The 21,415-nt window shown below is 35.9% G+C and overlaps 1 long non-coding RNA gene across 1 annotated transcript in view; it reads left to right on the top strand.

The window, feature by feature from the left end:
- The window catches only part of LOC132683186 (uncharacterized), a 47,707-nt gene that overhangs the window by 2,136 nt on the left and 24,156 nt on the right, over positions 1 to 21,415 (top strand). The window lies entirely within an intron of this gene.

Here is a 21,415-nt window from a genome sequence, read left to right as displayed (position 1 = left end):
GAGAAGGAATATTCTAGATTCCTTCAAAAGCCATAGAAATACCATAGCTAACAGATGTTCTCTGGAATGAACCTTGATATTATCATGCAACTTGGTCTAGTCACTCTTCAGTTGTAGTTCTTGGGCTTTGGAGCCCAGATTATGATGAACAGTCTCATTAGGTGATTTTATGTGTGAACCTAATGCATTTGTGAGAACTGGCATGCCTGTAATTTGTGAACTTTGGATTTTAGATATACACTTACACTCAATTTATTAGTACCTACAGTTCCAAACATGGGTGTTAGATGAGCGATTGCTAATGACTCTTCAATATGTCCAATTTTTTTTGCAATCTTTTTATTAATATTTATTTTATTCCCCACTGCCCAGTTTAAAGACCCAGATATATCTGACCCACAGAGGTGATGATGTAGAAATATTCTGCTCTTTTTGTCCTTGGATTTCAGGTAAACTGTTGTCTAAGGTAACAGTGGGAAAAGAAAGTCTTCAGATTCATTAAACATTTGGCTTAGATTTTTATCAACATGTTTACAGGATTGTTACCACAGTGTAATTAATAATATTTTCTCTTCTCCACGTTATTTTCTTTGACTTGTTGGTATGATTCTTAGCACTTCTTTTTTCCTGTAGTATGTTGAAGCTATACATGAAAGTCAGCATGGTCAAACAATGTCAGGCATTGGTATATATATAACCAAAAGAGAAATGCTGATTTGGTCTTCCACCAAATAACTTCTTCATACTTGAATTGTTTTTAATGTAGCAATTCTTTAAACTGTTTCCATATTTAGTTTCAATGTTAATTCCTGCCTTGCAGTAATACTTTTTATTTTAATGGAGTTTATCCTTCCTATTTTTCCACACGTTGGAATGATTGGTGTGCTGAGCACTGGATCTCCCCAACATCTGTGGTGAAAGTGCAACATTAAACTGCTGTCTCCCTTCTCATGAGTCTGAGTCCAGTTGATGTAGGTGAAGGAAAGAAGACCAATGTGTCATTTCCATACTATACAACCTTTGCAAAGAGCCAGGTGCACAAAGATATACTGTGATTTGAAGATGGCTGCTCCCATAAGGCATAACTCTCCCATGCCCATCTTCTTCATTCTGGAGCTTATTCATCAGTCACCTGTGAGAATAATTACAGAGGTTTGAGAAATTAATATGCTGAATGCTGGTAAACTCTTTAAAGATGAAAAGTACTTTATAGCTGCTAAGTATAATTTTTAAAAATATTTTTACTTTCTTATTATGTGAAATGTTATCTATGGAATTTTTGTTGACAAGTTAAATGCACTGAAACATCTTTGCTTTGAGGCAAGACAAATAAAGTAGTTTAAGCCAAAATATTGATTCTAAAATTTTTCTTTTGGGACTTTTGGCTTAAAACCAAATTAATTCGGGGCACCTGGGTGGCTCAGTCAGTTAAGTGTCTGACTTGGGGTCAGGTCATGATCTCATGGTTCGTGAGTTCAAGCCCTGAGTCGGGCTCTGTGCTGACAGCTCAGGGCCTGGAGCCTGCTTTGGATTCTGTGTCTCCCTCGCTCTCTGCCCCTCCCCCACTCATTCTCTTTTTCTCAAAAATAAATGAAAACATTAAAAAATTTAAAAAAAATAAAAAAAAAACAAATTAAATTCAACCAAACCAAAATAGACCAAGCCAAACCAACCAGTCAGTAATGTCTTTGTCAATGGCCAGTATATCTTATTATTTCAGCATATAATCAGGCAATTTTATATGCTTAATATTGTGAGTTCTGAAGTTGCATAAACTGGGTCCAAATCCAAACCTTGCCAATTACTAGCTGTGAAATATTAGGCAGTTATTTAACCTTCTTAGATATCAGTTTATTCATCTGTAAAATGGGATGTTGTGGAGACTAAGTTCTATAATGTGTTTGTAAAATAGTGACCCATTCAAAATAAGTGCTTGATTAGTCTGTTTGGGCTGCTATAACAAAAATAACATAGACTGGGTTGCTTAAACAACAAATACTTATTTCTCATGTTTCTGGAGGCTAGGGAGTGTAAGTTCAAGGTGCTGGAAGATTTGGTGTTTGGTAAGAGACTGTTTCCTGGTTCATAGTTGGGCATATTTTTGATGTGTCCTCACATAGCAGAAATGGTAAAAGGAGTTCTCTGGGGTCTATTTTAAGAGAACACAAATCCCATTAATGAAGGCTCCACCATCATGACCTAATCACCTCTCAAAGGCTCTACCTTCTCATACCATCACATTGGGGGTTACAATTTCAACATGTAGATTTGGAGGAGGAGTGGCACAAACATTTAGTCCATAATAAAGCTCAATGAATACTAGGACTTATGAGTTATAAAACATTGACATTCAACCAGTGTTGCAGTATCTTATTTTTCCAAACCCATGATCTATGGCCAGTATCTGGACTGATTGGTGATGTCTGAACCTAATTAATTGGTGTGCTTGGTGTACTGGTAGTTAAACTACTGCATAGGTAGCAATATGTTGTTGTGGGACTATTTCAAAGCTAAAAGTCTTTGTATTCTCTGACTCCTAACACTTTAAATTCCAATTCTCTCACTCTTTTACCACATCTCCCAATAAAAACAAAGCAATAAAAACAAAAATCCAGTCCAAACAATAAAATGCTCCTTTAGGAGACCATTTTATTGATGTGTTGTCTAAAGAAAAGTGTAAAATATAAACAACAATAGCAAAAAACTAAAAGTCCATGTTAGTTTCAGAAAATCTTCCCTAAGCTATTAAACTTTAGTTATTTCATGTTTGACTGAGTGCCAGCTGCCTGCTTCCCTTTGTTATCTTTTGGTTGATCTTCTGTTATCTGGAGCAAAGTATCTCTTTCTCTCTCTCTCTCCCCCTCCTTCCTCCTCCCCTCTCCTAGTCTGTAGAGGAAGTAGCATAGCTTTTGTTGATTCCTGACTTAGCCACTGACTTGCTATGTGACTCTGGACTCCTCATAACTTTTGTGGTCCTCAGTTTTCTCTACTCTTTTGATAGTATGATGTATGTAAGTAGTAATTATTGGGTTTTAATAATGATGTTATTTTAGCCAAATATAAAAGAATTCCTAAATCTGGACTAGAATTTAACCTTGCCCAAGGAAACTTCTGGCCTTTGCCCTTGACTGATTGAGATTATCTCTAGATTCATTGAATGTCCTGCCTAATAAGAGTGTCTTTGTTTACCTAGGGATTTTGAGCCATGTCACAAAGTCTAAAATGTGATTTATGGTAATGACTTTGAATACTACAGTATTAGCTGATCTATAAAGAGACTGGAGACTAATGTGGCAGTTGATGGAGCCTCAATAAAGACACCAGAGCTTAGATAAGCTTTGCTGGTTGACAAAGCTCTGTGCATATTGTCACACATCATCGTCAAGGGGAGTTAATACTGACTATGACTCCACACGGAGAAGACAACTAGAAGTTCAATGTGCAGAACCTTCCTGGACTCTATGTGTCTCTTCCCTTGGCTGATTTTAATTTTCATTCTTTAGTTTATAGTAAACTCTCATTGTGAATATCAGCTTTCACTGAGTTTTGTGAGTCCTTCTAATGAATTATTGAAACTAAGGGTTGTTTTGAGGACCTCTGAACTTTGAATTAATGTCAGCAGTGAGGGTGGCCTTGTGGACTGTGCTCCTAACTCATACTACCCTATGGAGCTTTATAGAGAATTGACTTAGATTATATATGTTAAACACTGAGAATAGTGCCCAGTACAGAGTAAACCTTAAATAAATCAGCTGTTGTAATCGTCATTATTATTACATGTCTTCTAAAGTAGTACCATCCTGGGAATGCAGGACCTGAGAAGTTTTTCAGCCAGGGTTGTCAAATGTAGCAAATAAGAATACAGAACACAATTCTACTTACATTTTGTTGTTGTTGTTGTTGTTGTCATTGTTAATCTGAAGTTAAAATTTAACTGGGCTTCCTATATTTTATCTGGTAACTCAAAACATAGTCCAACATGTTCATTTTCTAGATAAAGAAGCTATGTCCACAGAGGTTAAACATGCCAGTATCCATAGTTAGAATGTTGTTTCCTGGGATAAAAAACAGATCTTTTGATTCCTATTTACTTAGAAAAAGGCCTAAAATATGCTACAGGTAAAGTAGAAATTCTTTCAAAGGAAAACTATTAAAGGAGTGTAAAAGCTGGTGATGTGTAATGAGGGATTTAAGTCTGCACACCTGCAGCCACTCAACTGGGGAATCCTAACAGGTCTCCTGGGTTTTTTCTAGAGAGTAATCACTTGACAGAAATTTAAACTTTATATGTTAGAATAGCCATTTGAAATATATTCTTAGTGTAACTCTAGTTAATGCCTTGATACTGTAAACATTTTCCATGCCTGTTTTAAGGAAGTTGGCATTTTCTGGGTACATAGGACATGTACTTGGAATTTTACTCATGCTGTTCCCTCATGCTTGTTTACTTCTTTACAATTTATGAAGTATTAGTGTTTGAATCTTCACAATAATTTTGAGGGGTAGACTGAACAGATAGTAAAATTTCTGTTTTACAAATAAGTAAACTGGGGCTCAAAGTATTTTTGGCAAGTCCAAGTTCACTGGCTCATGAGCTGAGGAGAAGGTATGAGATATTCCAACACCTGGCCCAGGTATTCTTCACAATTCAACAGTTAATGACTCCAGACATATATAGCTGGATTATAAATGAATAAGAGAACCATTTCCTTCTATGTTAGTCTGCTCTTGCAACCATAACAAAATAGCATAGACTTAGTGGCTTGAATTACAGAAATTTACTTAAAGTTCTGGCAGCTGGGATGTCCAAGATGAAGGTGCCAACAGGATTGGTCTCTGTTGAGGGACATATTCCTGGCTTGTAGATAACTACCTTCTTGCTGCGACTTCAGGTAGCCTCTTCTATAAAGGGATAGAGAGAGAGAGAGAGAGAGAGAGAGAGAGAGAGAGAGACAGAAAGGTATCTCTGGTGTCTCTTCTTAAAATGACATCAGTCCTATAAGATAAGTGCTCCACCCTTATGACCTAATTTAACTACCTCCTTAAAAACCCTGTCTCCAAATACAGTCACATTAGAATTTAGGACTTCAGCATATGAATGGTGGGGGGACAATTCAGTCCATAACATCTTTATTAGGTACCTTAGTGTGCTGAGCTCAGTGTTAATGCCAAGTGATGTAATGGGAAAGAGTGAGAGTTTTACATGATGCTAATGAGATTCACTCCTACCTTCACCACACCTACTTCAGGCAATTTAACCTCCATGAGCCTCAATAATAACAACACCTAAAAGGGCTATTGTGTGCATGAAAGTGAAACGATATTGGTAAAGTGTCTGACATGTATGTGTTAGTATGTGTGTGTGTTCAAATTTTAATTTGCTACCCCTTTTAATGTTACTAACAAAGCATACAATGAAACATTGATTCACTTATCTTAATTGATATATTTTGATTTGGGACACAGAGAATTATGAGATTGTTCACCAATCAAATTTTTAAATGATAGTTTTTCTACACTGTTTCCACAGGTTCCTAGTTTTAAAATGGCATTTGCCTTTAAACCATATTTTTATGGAATAAACATTCATGTTTAACTTGAAGTATTCCCTATAAAAGTCTTGTCTCCGGGTGGTCTAAAACTGAGTGTTTTAGATGAAACTGTTTATTTTGCAGATAATTCGGTAACAATCTTGTTTTGACTTTCCTACCCTGGATTGCATTACATTTTACAAACATACGAGTGAAACATGCTGATGTGAAAAACAAAGATGTGTTCATTCAGAACACACACAACCTTCAAAATCATGAGGATCAACTACAGACTTGTCTATACAATTCGTCTGACTAATGTCTATAACACACTTGGCTACAGAAATTGTTTGAATCATCAACATAAAAATATACAATGCTTACTTTGCAATGTGCCATAATTTAATTTTTGTGTTGGGAAAGAATTGCAACACCACTTGGACCACAGTGAAAGCAAATCCAGTTGATTTGGACTGATGATGTTGAGAGTCTTCAACTTGATTTTGGATGTACAAAACTTGGAAGCATGTGAAAGGGTGGGTTCATCCCTTCAAATATTCATTATTTTGTTACACCCCTTGCCATACATCCTTGGACTATTCAAAACAAGAAATTTTTAGCTTCTAGTTGACCCCTTTTCTTAGAACATTGGTTGTAGATGGGAATCACCTGAAGTTTTTAATATCCTGATGCCAAAGCCACTTAAACCAATTAAATTGGAACTTTTGGGCATCCATGTGTATTTTTTAAAGTTCTCCAGGTATGTCCAGTCAAGACTCAACCACCATCTTAGAAGAAAAAAAAGACAAATCTTTTCGACCAGAACTGTAGCTTTCAACCAGCTGAACATTAGGTCACCTGGGGGAATATGGAGAGACTATCAGTGTCTGGGGCCCTACAAGTGAGGTGCTCTCATTTCATTTGTTTGGGATTTTTTTCTATTAGACAACACCTTCTCCTTATTCATATCTAGAGCTAACTCCAAAGGTGTGGGCCATAAGAGCAAAAGTAAGTTCCTTTTCTCACTTCTACAAATCTCTGGATGGTGCTTAGGTATACATTTCTTAAGTTGTATTGTATTGTATTGAATGTTTTTAACTTCCACGTCCATACAATTACTCACATGGTTAAAACAAAGGAAAAGATAAATATGTATTTCCAAAAAGATGAATTTCACATATAAGACGAACAAAAATACTTTTTAAGCCAAAAATGTTAAACACACACACACACACACACACACACACCACCAATGATTAACTTATCTTTGAGCATTTACTGTGCCAGGAACTATGCTAAATATTTCTTGTTTAATATTTTCTTATTTAAGAATCTAAGAATCCTGTGAGATAAAGATTACTGTTAACCTCATTCTTTCCATGTGAAAACTGAAGGTTAATTTCCAAGGTCACATGCCTATTAAGTGGCAGACTGTCAGGTCTGAGATTTACCCTACTTGTTAGCTAGCATGTTAGCCTCTCATTTTCATGGATGCTGGCAAAGATAGGAGACTCCTGGGTCAAAGACAAAGGACAGAGCAGGAAGCATGGATTTCACGTTCCTGTTGGTTATCCTTGCCCCACAAATCCCTGGGAAATAATGTGGATGCAGACCCAGGTGGTTTTAATGGGTTGCATGCAAACTTGTCCAACATTTGCCCTGGATGGAGACATTATTGTAGTGGACAGCAAATAAATATGCTCTCTGTTCAGAGATGCATGGACCATTTCTGTGTTCCAAAGTTGTTCACCATTCAAATAGCTTTGAAAAATACTCCCATATAAAGGCTGTCAGTGCCTTAGCTGGAGAAATGTGCAGAAATGTGAAAGACCATGGAGAATTTTCTTCTAACATAGAGTCATATTTAGAGCCCAGTCTGACCCTAGTCTGCATTTTTAACTACTTTTTTTTTTTTTGATAAACTGGAATAAGTAATCAGAATAGAAGAGACAGAAAGATAAAGAGTTCAAAGAAGTAGAGCAGGAAATTGTGGAATCAGTGTTGAAGGTGAGAGACAAAATAACTAGTTCCATTTTTCGTGTACAAGTTACAGACTTAGGGATATGAACCACATTTTCCAGGAGCTAGTCTCCATTCTGTTTCTCATTAGCTTGCTTTTTCTGGGAATAATTGAGATTCTTTACTCACTTCCCTACTGCTGGCACCTGAAAAAGTTAATGAAAAAAGGTATAGAGATTGAATGTTTTCCCTGCTAGAACATCATGCCAGGAGAAGAGGTCTTGGAGCTTCCTCTAGGATAGAATGACTTTCTTCATAGCCTCAACATTGTAAATAAGACATTATTATTAATACATTTTTGAACCGTAACCAGATTGTGAGATCCATAATTGTATTGTTTCTATGTGAAATGTCATTCTAGGCAACCAGCCTTTGAACAAACTTTTGGAATGTAATTCGTTATAAATGGAGAGTATTTCTGTAATATCAGTTGTTTGTGCATATTTCTTTTAAAAAGGTAAGTTTTGAAGCCCAATTTCCAAAGGTTTCTTGAATGCAACATGACTAAGGTGCCATATATCCTCCAATAACTATTTTGTGGAAAAATTCAGCAAAACACTGACAGAAAGTGTCTTCAATACAACAAGGCTGCACGCATTCTAATATCACTGGATAAATTACCCACATATATTACACAATTTAAGAGTAGGATAATAGAATATAAACTGAAATGGTGAATACGTTAACATGCCATGAATTATATTGTTTTAAGACATAAAGTGTCTGTTCCTCAATTTATAGATGGAGGCAGAGGTTCAGTGAGTGCTTTGCTGGCTGCCTCCCCTTATGAGAACAGCCAATAATTATCTTAATATCTCCTGAAATGATCTACAAGTAATTCAAATTGATGACAACTTGAGTGGTGCCAAACAACTTGGCAGGAAGACAGAGACTTCCTTGAACATGACCATTCGTGCTGACCTGCTCTGTAACCTGATATAATGTGATTTGACTGATGCAGCTAACATTAGGCATCTAGTACAAAATTGGGAAGCAGCACTCTCTCCAAGCCATCAACATGAGAAAAATATGACTCTGACCTGCATTTGTTGAAAGGGATTTGTTTTCTTCTAGCTATTTGCCAGTTTAACATGCGACCACTGAGTCCTGGGACAACTTGCCTATGTAAATTAGCTGGACATACCCAGGAGGATCTGTGGTGCTTCACTGTCCAGAGGTAATCAATGGGCCAATAGATGACAGATAGTTGAAAGAAGAGACACCTTTTTCTGCAGTGTTATTTCTTTATGAAGTGATGTCTCAGAGAATCTATTCCTGCATTCTAGTATCACTTTTTTTAAAAGGATCATTTAATCCCAACTCTTTCCATTCCTAGCTTTTATTGAGGATGAACAGATAATCCGTTTACTGACTTGAAATTATCCCTATGGCATTCTTGGCAATTAGATTACTTCCCTAAATAAACCAACTTAATTTTTCTCCAGGAATAAATTGACATGGTCTTGGGCATCAGACACAGCATGGTATCTCTTCTACCCTGTCTCTTACTTGTGACAATGGTGACATTTTATGACCTATCCATTTCAATGTGTATCATGGATCACACTCTTCCATTTGTTACAATCTTCTTTCCAGTGGCTGCCACATACTGAATTTTTGTTCAGGGAAAAATGTTTTATTTTTATAAAAGATAATGTCAATATTAGGCTAAGTTTTGAATAGAAGCTAATTAAAAATATTTTTTTATTTATTATTTTTGAGAGAGTGAGTGGGGAAGGAGCAGAGAAAGAGAATGGGATAAAGGATCTGAAGTGGGTTCCGTGCTGACAAGCAGAGAGCCCAACACAGGGCTTGAACTCATGAACTGTGAGATCATGACTGGGTCAAAGCTGGCTGCTTAACCGACTGAGCCACCCAGGCACTCCTAGAAGCTAATTTTTGAAACCTGTTTACTAATGTCACCTAATTATTAAATAAATAATAAGTGTGGACCAACTATGAAACAAGTGGAAGGATATATGCTGTGGACAAAGAGATGAATTATACATAGTCTCTACAGTTAGAGTTTATAAGCCCTGCCTGTATCAGAAGAAGTATCAGTTCTCATTGCAATTAAATCACTTGATTAAAAAAAATTTTAAACTATTTGTTGGTACAGATATTCAAATGAAAATTTGCAAAAACGCACATGCAGCAGACACAGCTGTGCTCTGAGATCCCCATTATCTGAGTTAGCAGGGCTCAGCTCCAAGCCCTCTCCTGGAATTGTCCCCAGCTGCCTCGTTCAACAATGTGTCCCCTTCCTAGGGCATCTGGCTTCCAATGACTGGGCGATGAAAGCCCAGCCCTCTTGCCCTAATTCAGGGCAACTCTGCAGGGCCATCCCAGCTCCAGAACTTCCTTTGGAATTTTTAAATAGCTGGTGTAGGCATGAGTTTTCTAAAATTGAGAATATAATCACATGAAACATGTTAGATTCAACATGTTAATTTAAGTCTGGTCCTCCCTGGAACCCTAATAAAATGACACCTAAGGAATAAAGAAGATTAAAAAAAAACTACAAGAAGAAAAAAAAGAATAAAAGAGAAAACTGCAATAAACTCAAAACATAAAATTTGTGAATTCTGGGAAGCTGATGACTGAGTGGCAACTGATGCATCAAACTACAGGAATCTTAAATCTCAGTTTGCTAGTGGGACAGTCAAGAAGAACCAAGCCGATTTGTTCTATAGATGCTTGGCAAGGCTAAATAATGAGTTGGTGGTATCAGGTACCTCAGGAAAGGATATAGGATTGGACTTAAACAGGAAGATCTGATGAAAGTCTTGAAAATATCAGATTACTAAAATGCCTTCCTGATCACACAAGACTACTTTTCTCGAACCCATAAAGAAGCCTGGAATAAACTTTTCTTACTAAGGATGTTGAGTGAGACAAATTCTGAACTGGAGAATGAATATTGAACACACCTGGGGAAGCTATGATGGGCCACACTGGACCTGAAGGAATTAAGTGAAAAGCTACATACTGCGCTATGAGATCCTTACACCATCATTCCCCTACTTAGTTCCTAGAATGTTCTCAGTTGGGTGATTTCCCTATGCAAGAGGTTGGAAAATCGCTTTCTGGGGAAACTGACTAGCCTAAGAAAAATCCTATATGCTGAATTTGGAGTCCTCAATGAAGTTGTAGGTTTTAATTTGATCATGCTACAGTAAAGCCCAGCAATTGTCAAGACGAATACAGAGCTTCCAATCATCATTTTAGTGCACTGTTCTTAAATGTGAAAGGATACACAAAAATCCCCTAACTTTCAAGGAAACCTCTGTAACAGAGAAAGAAAGAAGAGTAGGGGAAGGGAAAGAAGAGAAGGGGATAATAGAATCAGAAGAAACAGAGGTGACACTGGGAGACAAACACGTGTGTGTGCTCACACTACATACACACACACACAAGCACACACACTGCTATAGCCTGAATATTTGTGTCCCTCCCAAACTCATATGTTGAAACCTGATCCCCACTCTGACAGTATTTGGTGGTGGGACTTTGGGAGGCAGTTATGTCATGAGGGTGGATCCCTCCTAAATGGGATTAGTGCCCTTATAAAAGAGACCTTAGAAAACTCTTCCATTATGTGAGGACCCAGTGAGAAGATAGTCATCTACAAACCAGGAAGTGGGTTCTCATCAGAGAGTGGATCTTCTGCCACCTTGATCTCAGGACTCCCAGTCTCCAGAACTATGAGAAATAAATTTCTGCTTTCTATAAACCATCCAGTCTTTGGAATTCTGTTGTAGCAGCCTGAACAGATGCACACACACACATACACACACACACGCGCACCCCTACCTTAATTAAAACCCTGGTAAAGATTGTGTGCATTAAATAAGAACAAGAGACCATAAAATAAAGAGCAGTCAGATAATAAAAAAAAAAAGAGCTCTTAGAAATTTTAAAAAATGGTAGCATAAATTAAAAGTCAAACAGAAGGATTGGGAGATAAATTTTAAAATATCTTTCAAGAAGTACAATGAAAATAATAGAAACAAGTTAAAAAAATGACAAATCCAAGAGGTCTTACATTCAACTGATATGAGTTCCAGAAGGAGAGAACAAAGAAAGGAGGAGTGGAAATCATCAAAATGTACAAACCTTCTGCAGAGTCTCCAGTTTGAAAAACTCACTAAATTTTCAGCAAGAAATCTCAAGGGCCTAACAAAATATATCATCTGGATAGTTAAATTGTCAAGTCCAAAGTAAATAATCTTTAAAACTCAAAGATGTTAAAAAGAAAAAAAAAACAAGTTACATGTAAATGCATTAGAAATCATAATGGCATTAAGTAACACTAGGATCTAGAACAAGGACTAACAAATTATGACCTGTTTTTGTAAATAAAGCTTTATTAGAACACTGCCACGCCCATCTGTTTACAAATCTTCTATGGCTACTTTTGAGCTACAACATCAGAAATGAGTACTTTGCAATAAATATCACACAGCCTGCAAAGCCTAAAAATTTAATATCTGGTTCTTTATAGAAAAAATGTTAGCCAAACTGAAAGCCTAGAAGACAATTGGGTAATGTTTTCAAAATTATGAGAAAATATGATTTATAACTGATAATGCAATCCAGCCACACTAAAAATCAATCATGAATGTAGAAACATGGTATTTTTCAGATATGTAAAATCTTGAACATTTTACATCCCAAACACCCTTTTTCAGAATACTACTAACAATGATAAAGGGGGTTTGTGATAAAATTGATTAAAAAAAATGTTAGGATAAAATCTGTAGATCAGATAATGCAATCTGAAGTAGGTAGATAAAAGATTGAAACAATATTTTTAATGTTTATTTTTGAGAGAGAGACAGAGTGTGAGTGGGGGACGGGCAGAGAGAGAGGGAGACACAGAATCTGAAACAGGCTCCAGGCTCTGAGCTGTCAGCACAGAGCCTGACGTGGGGCTGGAACCCATGAACCGTGAGATCATGACCTGAGCTGAAGTTGGAGGCTTAAACGACTGAGCCATCCAGGTGCCCCTAGATAAAAGATTTAGTAGGGATATTCCAATGAATCGATAGCGTTGCTAGAACATTGGATAAACGTAGAGAAAGTTGGAACAACTGGGATAAATTAGTGTTAGGTATGCATACATTTTAAAGCAAATACAAAATATATGGCAAGTGTGTCTGCAGGGAAGCAAAGTTTGTACAAGAAAGAAAATGGAATAATAACATAGTTAGGTTAACTGTAAACAATATTTACCTGGTCATAATAATATAAATACTGAATACTAATTTAATCCAAAAAGGTGATATAACCATATTTGATGGATGAAGATGAAGGAAGTGTGTGTGTGTGTGTGTGTGTGTGTGTGTGTGCACACGCATGCATGTGCACTCATGAATGGAGAATGGTACATAAGACAGCTAATCTTTCTCTCCATGTAAGGATTAAATAATTAATAGCCATATAATCATGTTATTTTGAAATATGGATGGGATGTAAATACCCCAAGCAAAAACTAAAAATGATGAAAGTGGTTACTTTTTATGAGTGGAAATCAGTTGTTGGCAAGGAGACTCTGGAGTGGGAAGAGAAGAGACAGAAGATGGCAGTTTTTCATTTTGTCTAGTATATTCTTTGTTTTTTAAACTGCAAACCTCAATTACTTTCATAAGATGAAAGTAAATTGTAGTAAAAAAAAATTAGAGATCTGAAGTGTAACCATGTAATAATTTGAGCTATTTGAAATTCTTCAATTGTCAGCTTTCGCATACAAAATCAGACATTCATGGATGCTGAGATTTTTTTCAGGGTACAATGTCACCATTTTAGATAAAACTTCTCCTCATTTTCATTGCACGTAGCTATTTCAGAATGAAGGAACAGATCTGAATCACTGAGAATCTGAAAATGGCTCACCTTCCTAGAAAGAGGTCACATATTCAAGGGAAAAGGAGTGAAAATATATTCTTCTCTATCAGTTCCAGCCATCTATAATAAAGGCAGTCATTGAAAAGATTTTTAGAATGTAAAGCTAACTTCAAGGCTTATGGCTTAATGCCAAAAGAAATTAATAAACTATAATTATAAGAGATGAAAATAAAAATGATAGATACAAAAATCTGCTTATTAGATTGAAAGATTAACCCGACCTACAATTTGGGAATTTCAACTTACATCCTTAAACAGATGACTGCACTCACAGTAACAGTAACTGCCCCATCTTTTATGCATGCTTAATAACACACTTCCACTGGTGACCATGATTTATAATGCAATGCATATTTTATAGAGATTCGATCACATACTTTCCAAAAGAAATGTTTGTCTCAAGTCCTATAGAACCAGAACCCAAAAGTTCACTAATGGTCTCACTAAAATTCACGGAAACACGGTAGTGCTCTTAGAACAATTAGAAATGTAATTCATTTTGATGTCAAAAAAGAATAAAATGTATGCATTAATTTCCAGAAATATAAAAAATTATGAGAACTAGGCAACTTCCAATATCCCCAACAATCAATCTATCCCCAATTCTTGGGGAAAGCAATTGAAATGATAAAGAATAAAATATTTTACATATGCAAAATAGTGTAGGACAAAGATAGTTAAGAGTCAACATCATACTGTGGAAAAGGCAGTTATTTTGGAATTTGGTTGTTGGGACTTGGATTTTAGAGTTCCACTCTCCTGATTTTTGTTTTTGTCTTTATTTTTGTTTTTGAGAGAGTGAGGAAGAGAGAGAGAGAGAGAGCATGGGGGAGGGGGGAGGGGGGAGGGGCAAAAAGCAGAGAGAGAGAAAGAGAGAGAGAAAGAATCTCAAGCAAGCTCCATGTTCTGTGCAGAGCCCTACATGGGGCTCAATCTCATGACCACGAGATCATGACCTGAGTGGAAATTAAGAGCTGGATGCTCAACCTAGTAAGCCACCCAGGTGCCCCTAAAATTTATTTTTAAAAGCTTTATTCAAAATAACACAATTGGAAATCGTTTCTCAAGATTTCTGGTGTGATGTTAGAAAGGAATTTGGATACTTAAAGGAAAAAAAACTCAGCAAATGCCCAGCACAATCCTACTGCTGTGGCTGCCTGAAAATCCTTTCTTCAAGAAATAACCAGCCTAATATTGTATAATTATTCTATATGCAGCCAGGTTACAGTGCTCTATTTTGCCTAGAAGGAATAATGACATGAAGTGGAGATTGGGCCATGGCTAATGGTTTGGCCACATGTTTGGAAAATTGGAAGGAGTATAACTGCAGAAGTAGTAACAAGAAGATCTGGAAGAAAAATTTTAGATGAATCTCTCAAACTAAGTCCCCAAATGCTCATCTGAGTCTCCAATATAAAGGAACTTCATAAAAATCAGGCGGATAGGATGTCCACTCTGATTTTCAGTCAACCATTTAACCACTGCCATTCTAATGTTTGTTTCATGAGCTCATAAAGAAAATAGTCATATTGGTAGGATAGACTCCATGCTTAGGTTCAAGAGCATATACTTCACACCAAGGCTGATGTGGGGATAACAACTACTGGGAGTCCAGTTTGCAAGAAAGCAGCTACCAACCTGGGGCCTTAATATAATTTTGTACCTCTGTGACTATGGTAGCAGACTAATAATGTTTGGAACTGTTGCTGTTTAGACTCACTAGGATAGATATCTGTTCTAAATTTGCATTGCTTACTGACTCTGCATATTGATGAAATTCCTAATACCCTGTAATGATTTTCCTTATTTTATGACTTTTAACCAAGGGATTTGGTTTAAACTAAAGAAGTAAAGCAACAAGTTCATGTCCATAGGATTCACTGGAGTCATAAAATAGTTTATTGAAGGCTCATTTATGATTCCATTTGACACCTATTATCTTATGAAATTATTGATTCCCTAATTTCAGAAGATATGGATTTAGTAATCAAGAAAAATAGGTGGAGGGAGCTGATGTTCACTTTCTGACACTATAACTCTTGCCACTCATGTTAATTTTGTTTCCATTTGAGGAATGTTTCCACCAGGGAACATAGCAATGTGTTCATTGCATTTGGACTACCATGTAGTAATTTTGTTTTTGTCATACAACTGGGAAAATTGTGAAAAACAAAGTTATGACATTCATAGCGTTATTGGCCCTACCTATCTAGGGGAAATAGGGTTTCTGCAATATGATGGGGAAAAGAAGATGGATGGTAAGAACCTGGGAGACAGTCTGGGGTATCAACTTGTTTTAGTATGGCTAGAAGAAACAGTTAATGTAAGACTATTACATTCTTATACACACACATTACTACCAAGTACACAGATCTCTCAGAATAGAAATTTTGATTACATTATAAAACAAATAACTTACCAGCTGGGATACTGGCTAAAGGCCATGAGAACCAGTGGAGGAAAGAAGTAAGAAATAGCCTCATGATTAATAGCAGAAATTATGGAATTAACTTTTACTATTATTTTCTTCCTTGTATGTTATATACACATCTCTGTATTTTAAATCAAAATCACTTCTTTTTCTTTCATTACCAAATATTTTGTAAAAGATATTATCATGGCGATTAAGTTTTCCATTCAGTTCTAGGTCGTAGAATATTAAGATGGGATCATAAAGGAACTAGAAGAGAAAAATTATAATGACAGAAACTGTGTGCTTGGATCTAGATGAACTCTGTCTCTGGGAGAATAGATGAATTTTGTCATACAGGGATATTGTGACAGTTTAGCTTTATAGATATTGTGTACTGTAGGAGGTGGGCCACAGCAAAAATTTTTTCATTGTTAATACAGCATAATTTCCTTTATTTTTATTTAAAAAAATTAATGTTTATTTTTGAGAGACAGAGAGACAGAGGACTAGCAGGGGAGGGGCAAAGAGAGATGGGGAGACACAGAATCTGAAGCAGGCTCCAGGCTCCGAGCTGTCAGCACATGGCCTGACATGGGGCTTGAACTCATGACTGTGAGATCATGATCTTAGCTGAAGTTGGATGCTTAACCCACTGAGCCACCCTGGTGCCCCAATTTCCTTTTATTTTTTTTTAAACCAGCCTTCAATTACTTCTTCTGTATTAAATATAGTCTTGTGGGTCTGTTTTAATGTTCATATCCTCCCTTAGCCAAGGGGCAGCACATAAGCCAAGAGAGGTGACTTGGATGCCCTTTTCAATCTTGATCAATAAAATAAGGTAACTGGTTGTGTTTGGAAGTAGATTTCATCGTGATGGTGGGGATGTATTGGCTAGATTGTCCATGTTGTAGACTAGTTTGTTCCCTACACAATTCCTGCACTAGGCTTCTTACTTTCAAACTGTATTGCAAGATTTCAGTGACCTTCCAATAACTTCTCTTTTGCTTAGATTAGCCAGAGAATCTTAAAATTATAGTCTGTGTGAAAATCAAAAGGACAGGTGTCATAAAAGTACACTGAAAATATATGAAATGCCATACAAAGGCATTAATATTATAAGGGTTATTATGACTATGATTGTCATTACTTGAATCCAGTCATATTGATTCATGAAATTTTCTCTTTGAATCATTAAAAAAAAATGCAGGTGAAAAATGGTGCTATAAGTCACTGGGTATAGTAGTCTAAACACATCCTTTACTGTGGGGAAGTTAAAAAAAATACAGCAACAGGAAAAACTCTATTGACTTCATGGTTTCTATCTATATGAATAAATGTTGAATATTAATATATGCATTTTATAACTTTTTTCTTTTAAATAATGCATTTTTAAGTTTACTTATTTTGGGAGAGAGAGAAAACAGGAGAGGGGCACAGAGAGAAGGAGGGAGAGAATCCCAAGAAGGTTCAATGCTGTCAGACAGAACCCATCATGGGGCTTGACCTCATGAATCGTGAGATCATGACCTGAGCCGAAATCAAGAGTCGGTCACTTAACCAACTGAGCAACCCAGGCACCCTAAATAATAAATTTTTAAATTGTCTTTGCTTATTGAGTCCATAGAAAAAAAACAGCAAATGTGATGGTATGATAGAACTATCAGTGAATTTGGAATCAGAAAACCTGGAATAAAAACTCAGCTTTACATCTGTGTGAGCCCTCTCAGTCACAATATCCTCCACTTTTATGATGGGAATAACAATCCCTACTCTCAGTGTTGCTATGATCATTAAATGAGACATTTTAAATGAAAATATTTGCACAAAACATAAAGCAGCATAAGTAAGTGAGCAATTTTTATTAATAATTAATAGAATTTTAGTATATCTCAGCTTGTTCTTCAGAAAACCAACCAAAGTAAGACAACATTCATTCTTTCTTCCAAAAAATATTTACTAAGTTATTACTATGTATCTGCAGGATTCTCATAATTAATGATAATGCAGCAAACAAAACAGACAAGGTTTCTGCTCTCATGAAGCTTATGCTGATGATCAGAGAGAAAAGAAGATGCCAAAAATTGGGGACAAGGATTATTTCATTTTTTTTTCTTGTGGGTAATTCAGTAAAACAAAGTGACATGAAATAGGGTATTGGGAAAGTTAGTTCATGTTACATTTTTAAGAGATGGCTGCCAGAATTGTCTGGAGCCAATAGTAGAAGTCAAGAATTTGTCCATGGCATACTAAAATACTTTGTTATGTCAGGGAAGAACATGATGTTTAAAGGAAAGATTTAGGCTCAGATATAAATTTGGGAGTTTTCAGCATCTGGAAGTTGTCTAAAGTCATTGGAGAGCATGACATACATTACAAAATTAGAAATGATTCCAGGTGTCAGCCCTGGGGAATTCAGGTATTTAGAATTGGGTAGTGGAGAAGAAATTGCAGAAAGGAGTAAGATTGAATGGCCAGAGAGGCAAGGGGGAAAACTCAAGGAGTATGAAGTAATGGGGCAAGAGAAGAGAGTGTTTCTAGAAGGAATAAGTGATCAGCTGTGTAAAATACTGTTAAGAGTTTGAATAGTATGAGGAAAGAAATGTGATCATTGGACTTGACAATATGGAGGATACTGGTGACCCCAAAAGCAATTTATGGAGTGTTAGCTTTCTGAGGAATGAATGGGAATTGAAGAAAATTGGATTACTGATGTCACTTGAGAGCTCAGTGTTTTAAGATGGCTAAGAGATGGGGGCTGGGGCAAGTCTGACTGAGAAATAATTGTGATATGAGAAAGCAGGGGGCACGAATGGAAGGTTGTGCGATGAAAATTTAAGAACATTGAGAAACCATTGTTCATGTTTACCTGCAGGAGGACAAGGAATTTTGGGGAGGTAATAGGGGACTCACTATTAAGTTACTACTATGTGCCAGGTATTTCCAGATGTTGCATTTAATTCTTATAATCCTATGAGATATGTTGGAATGTCTCTAATTACTTGATATAAAAAAATGAAAGTGACATGTGCACAAAATCTAACAGACCATCCCAGTTCCCACTACGGTATGTGTTTTTCATTCTTCTATTTGAGAAAAGAGAAAAAAAAATCACAATTGTGTGAAAAGATTTAACAGATTCCAACAAGCAGATCAATCACTTGCATCAATGAAAATGTCCTTCCCTGGAAGAAAGATACTGAAAAAATCGGGAGAAAACTTTAAAAATTTCATTGTGGAATCATGGGTAAGGGCACAAGTTTTTGTCCAGAGTTCTGGCTCTGTCATTTCATATGCAGGGAACTTTGCTCTGTAACTGTGATATTTCTCCCACTACAGGGGCAGGGTATATTTTCTTCCTTCAAGACTTTAAGTGCAAGCATGTGATGTGAAGAATTGATGGTATGTCCTAGAAGAGGTCTTAAGAGACCTTGCATGTTTTTACTTGCCCCATTGCATCTTTACCATTATCATGAAATGACCATGTGTGGGCTGGCTCACAGTTCCCAGCAAGAGGAGGAGAGATACATAGAGCAAAGTTGATAAGTACTTAGATAAGTTCACCATGATCAGCCAACCTACATCTAAGTCCCAGACCCCTGAGTGAGCCCTGCCAAGTCTAGTGTGTGTCTATGTGATGTTACTACAGGTTTATAAACCCTAGGTTTCTTGTCTGTTAAATATGAATAATCTAAAAGTATAATGTATGTAAATTACATGAAACCTAGTAAGCATTTAATGAAATTAATAATACCTAAAACAGCATTTCATGAAACTATTTTAACAATTATTATTTAATAAAAATAATATTCTTGACGAGATTGAGAAAAAATTGGTTGCTTTGGAGAGAGCAAATACAATAGCAAATGAAATAGTGAAATTAAAGTACTGAGTAAAAGTTTGCATACTGAAGGAAAATCTGATTCAATTTTGTGCTAGGTTTAAATGAAAGCTCAAAAACTTAATCAGAGAAAAAGCTTTTATGAAGAGAAGAGTATAATAAGAGCAAACACAAAAGCCTTATAAAGGCAGATCTAGTAGATCCAAATGTGTACAACAGAAATTCCAAATGTCAGGAACTAAAGCAAAATAGAAAAAATAATCAAACACATATTAAATTAGTTGACTTCGAATGTAGACTCACATCTTCAGAATTATATGACTTATTAAGTAGCAGATACTTTTGAACTTTTTATTATTGAAAATTGCAAACCTATACAAAGGTAGACAAAATAGGTATTGAATTCCCATCTACTTGTCACCCAGCTACAATTTTTAAGCCTTGGTTAATCATGTTTCCTGTATATCCACATCAATTACGTTCTCCCAAATTATTTGGAAGAAAATCTCAGACACTGTATCATTTCCTTTATAAATATTTCAGTTTTTATTTCTAAACAATAACTTTTTAAAAGTATAACCATTATCATTCTTAAAATTTAATTATTAATAGCTCTTTAATGTCATTAAATATCAAATGTATTGTTTGAATTTGTATTAATCTTAATATTATAAAATGTTTTTTACTGTTTACTTGAATCAAAGTCCAAATGAGGTCCTCACACAGGAATTGTGTTATATGTGTCTTAAGTGCCTTTTTAAAAATAGGTTTCCCTTCCATCTGTTTCTTTATTTTTATGATTATTTGTTGAAGAAACAAAGCTTGTTTTTATCCTGCGGTTTTCTAGTCTGAATTTTGCAAGTTGCTTCCCTGGTGTGTTGAATAAAAAAGATATTCTAACCTCTGAATTTCCTAGAAGTTAATACATGAATCTAGAGGTTTGAGCAGAAAAAAAAAAGATTGATTTCTTTTTTCTTTCATTTCTTTTTAAAATTTTTTATCTTTATTCTTTTTTCTAATTTAATTTTTTAAAATTTACATCCAAATTAGTTAGCACATAGTGCAACAATGATTTTAGGAGTAGATTCCTTAATGCCCCTTACCCATTTAGCCCATCACCCCTCCCACAGCCTCTCCAGTAACCCTCTGTTTGTTCTCCATATTTATGAGTCTTTTATGTTTTGTCCCCCTCCCTGTTTTTATGTTATTTTTGTTTCCCTTCCCTTATGTTCATCTGTTTTGTCTCTTAACGTCTTCATATGAGTGAAGTCATATGATATTTGTCTTTCTCTGACTGACTGATTTCACATAGCATAATACCCTCCAGTTCCATGCACGTAGTTATAAATGCTAAGATTTCATTCTTTTTGTTTGCCGAGCAATACTCCATTGTGTGTGTGTGTGTGTGTATATATATATATATATATATATATATATATATATATATATATATATATACCGCATCTTTATCCATTCATCCATCAATGGACATTTGGGCTCTTTCCATACTTTGGCTATTGTTGATAGTGCTGCTATAAACATTGGGGTGCATGTGTCCCTTCGAAACAGCACACCTGTATCCCTTGGATAAATGCCTAGTAGTGCAATTGCTGGGTCGTAGGGTGGTCCTATTCTTAGTTTTCTGAGGAACCTCCATACTGTTTCCCAGAGTGGTTGCACCAGTTTGCATTCCCATCGTTCTTTTCT

This window comes from Panthera onca, chromosome C2 (assembly GCF_046562875.1).
Source record: "Panthera onca isolate mPanOnc1 chromosome C2, mPanOnc1 haplotype 2, whole genome shotgun sequence".
NCBI classification, from domain to species: Eukaryota; Metazoa; Chordata; class Mammalia; order Carnivora; family Felidae; genus Panthera; species Panthera onca.
Note: the sequence above shows the minus strand (reverse complement) of the source record. Positions and strands in the feature narration are given on the sequence as shown.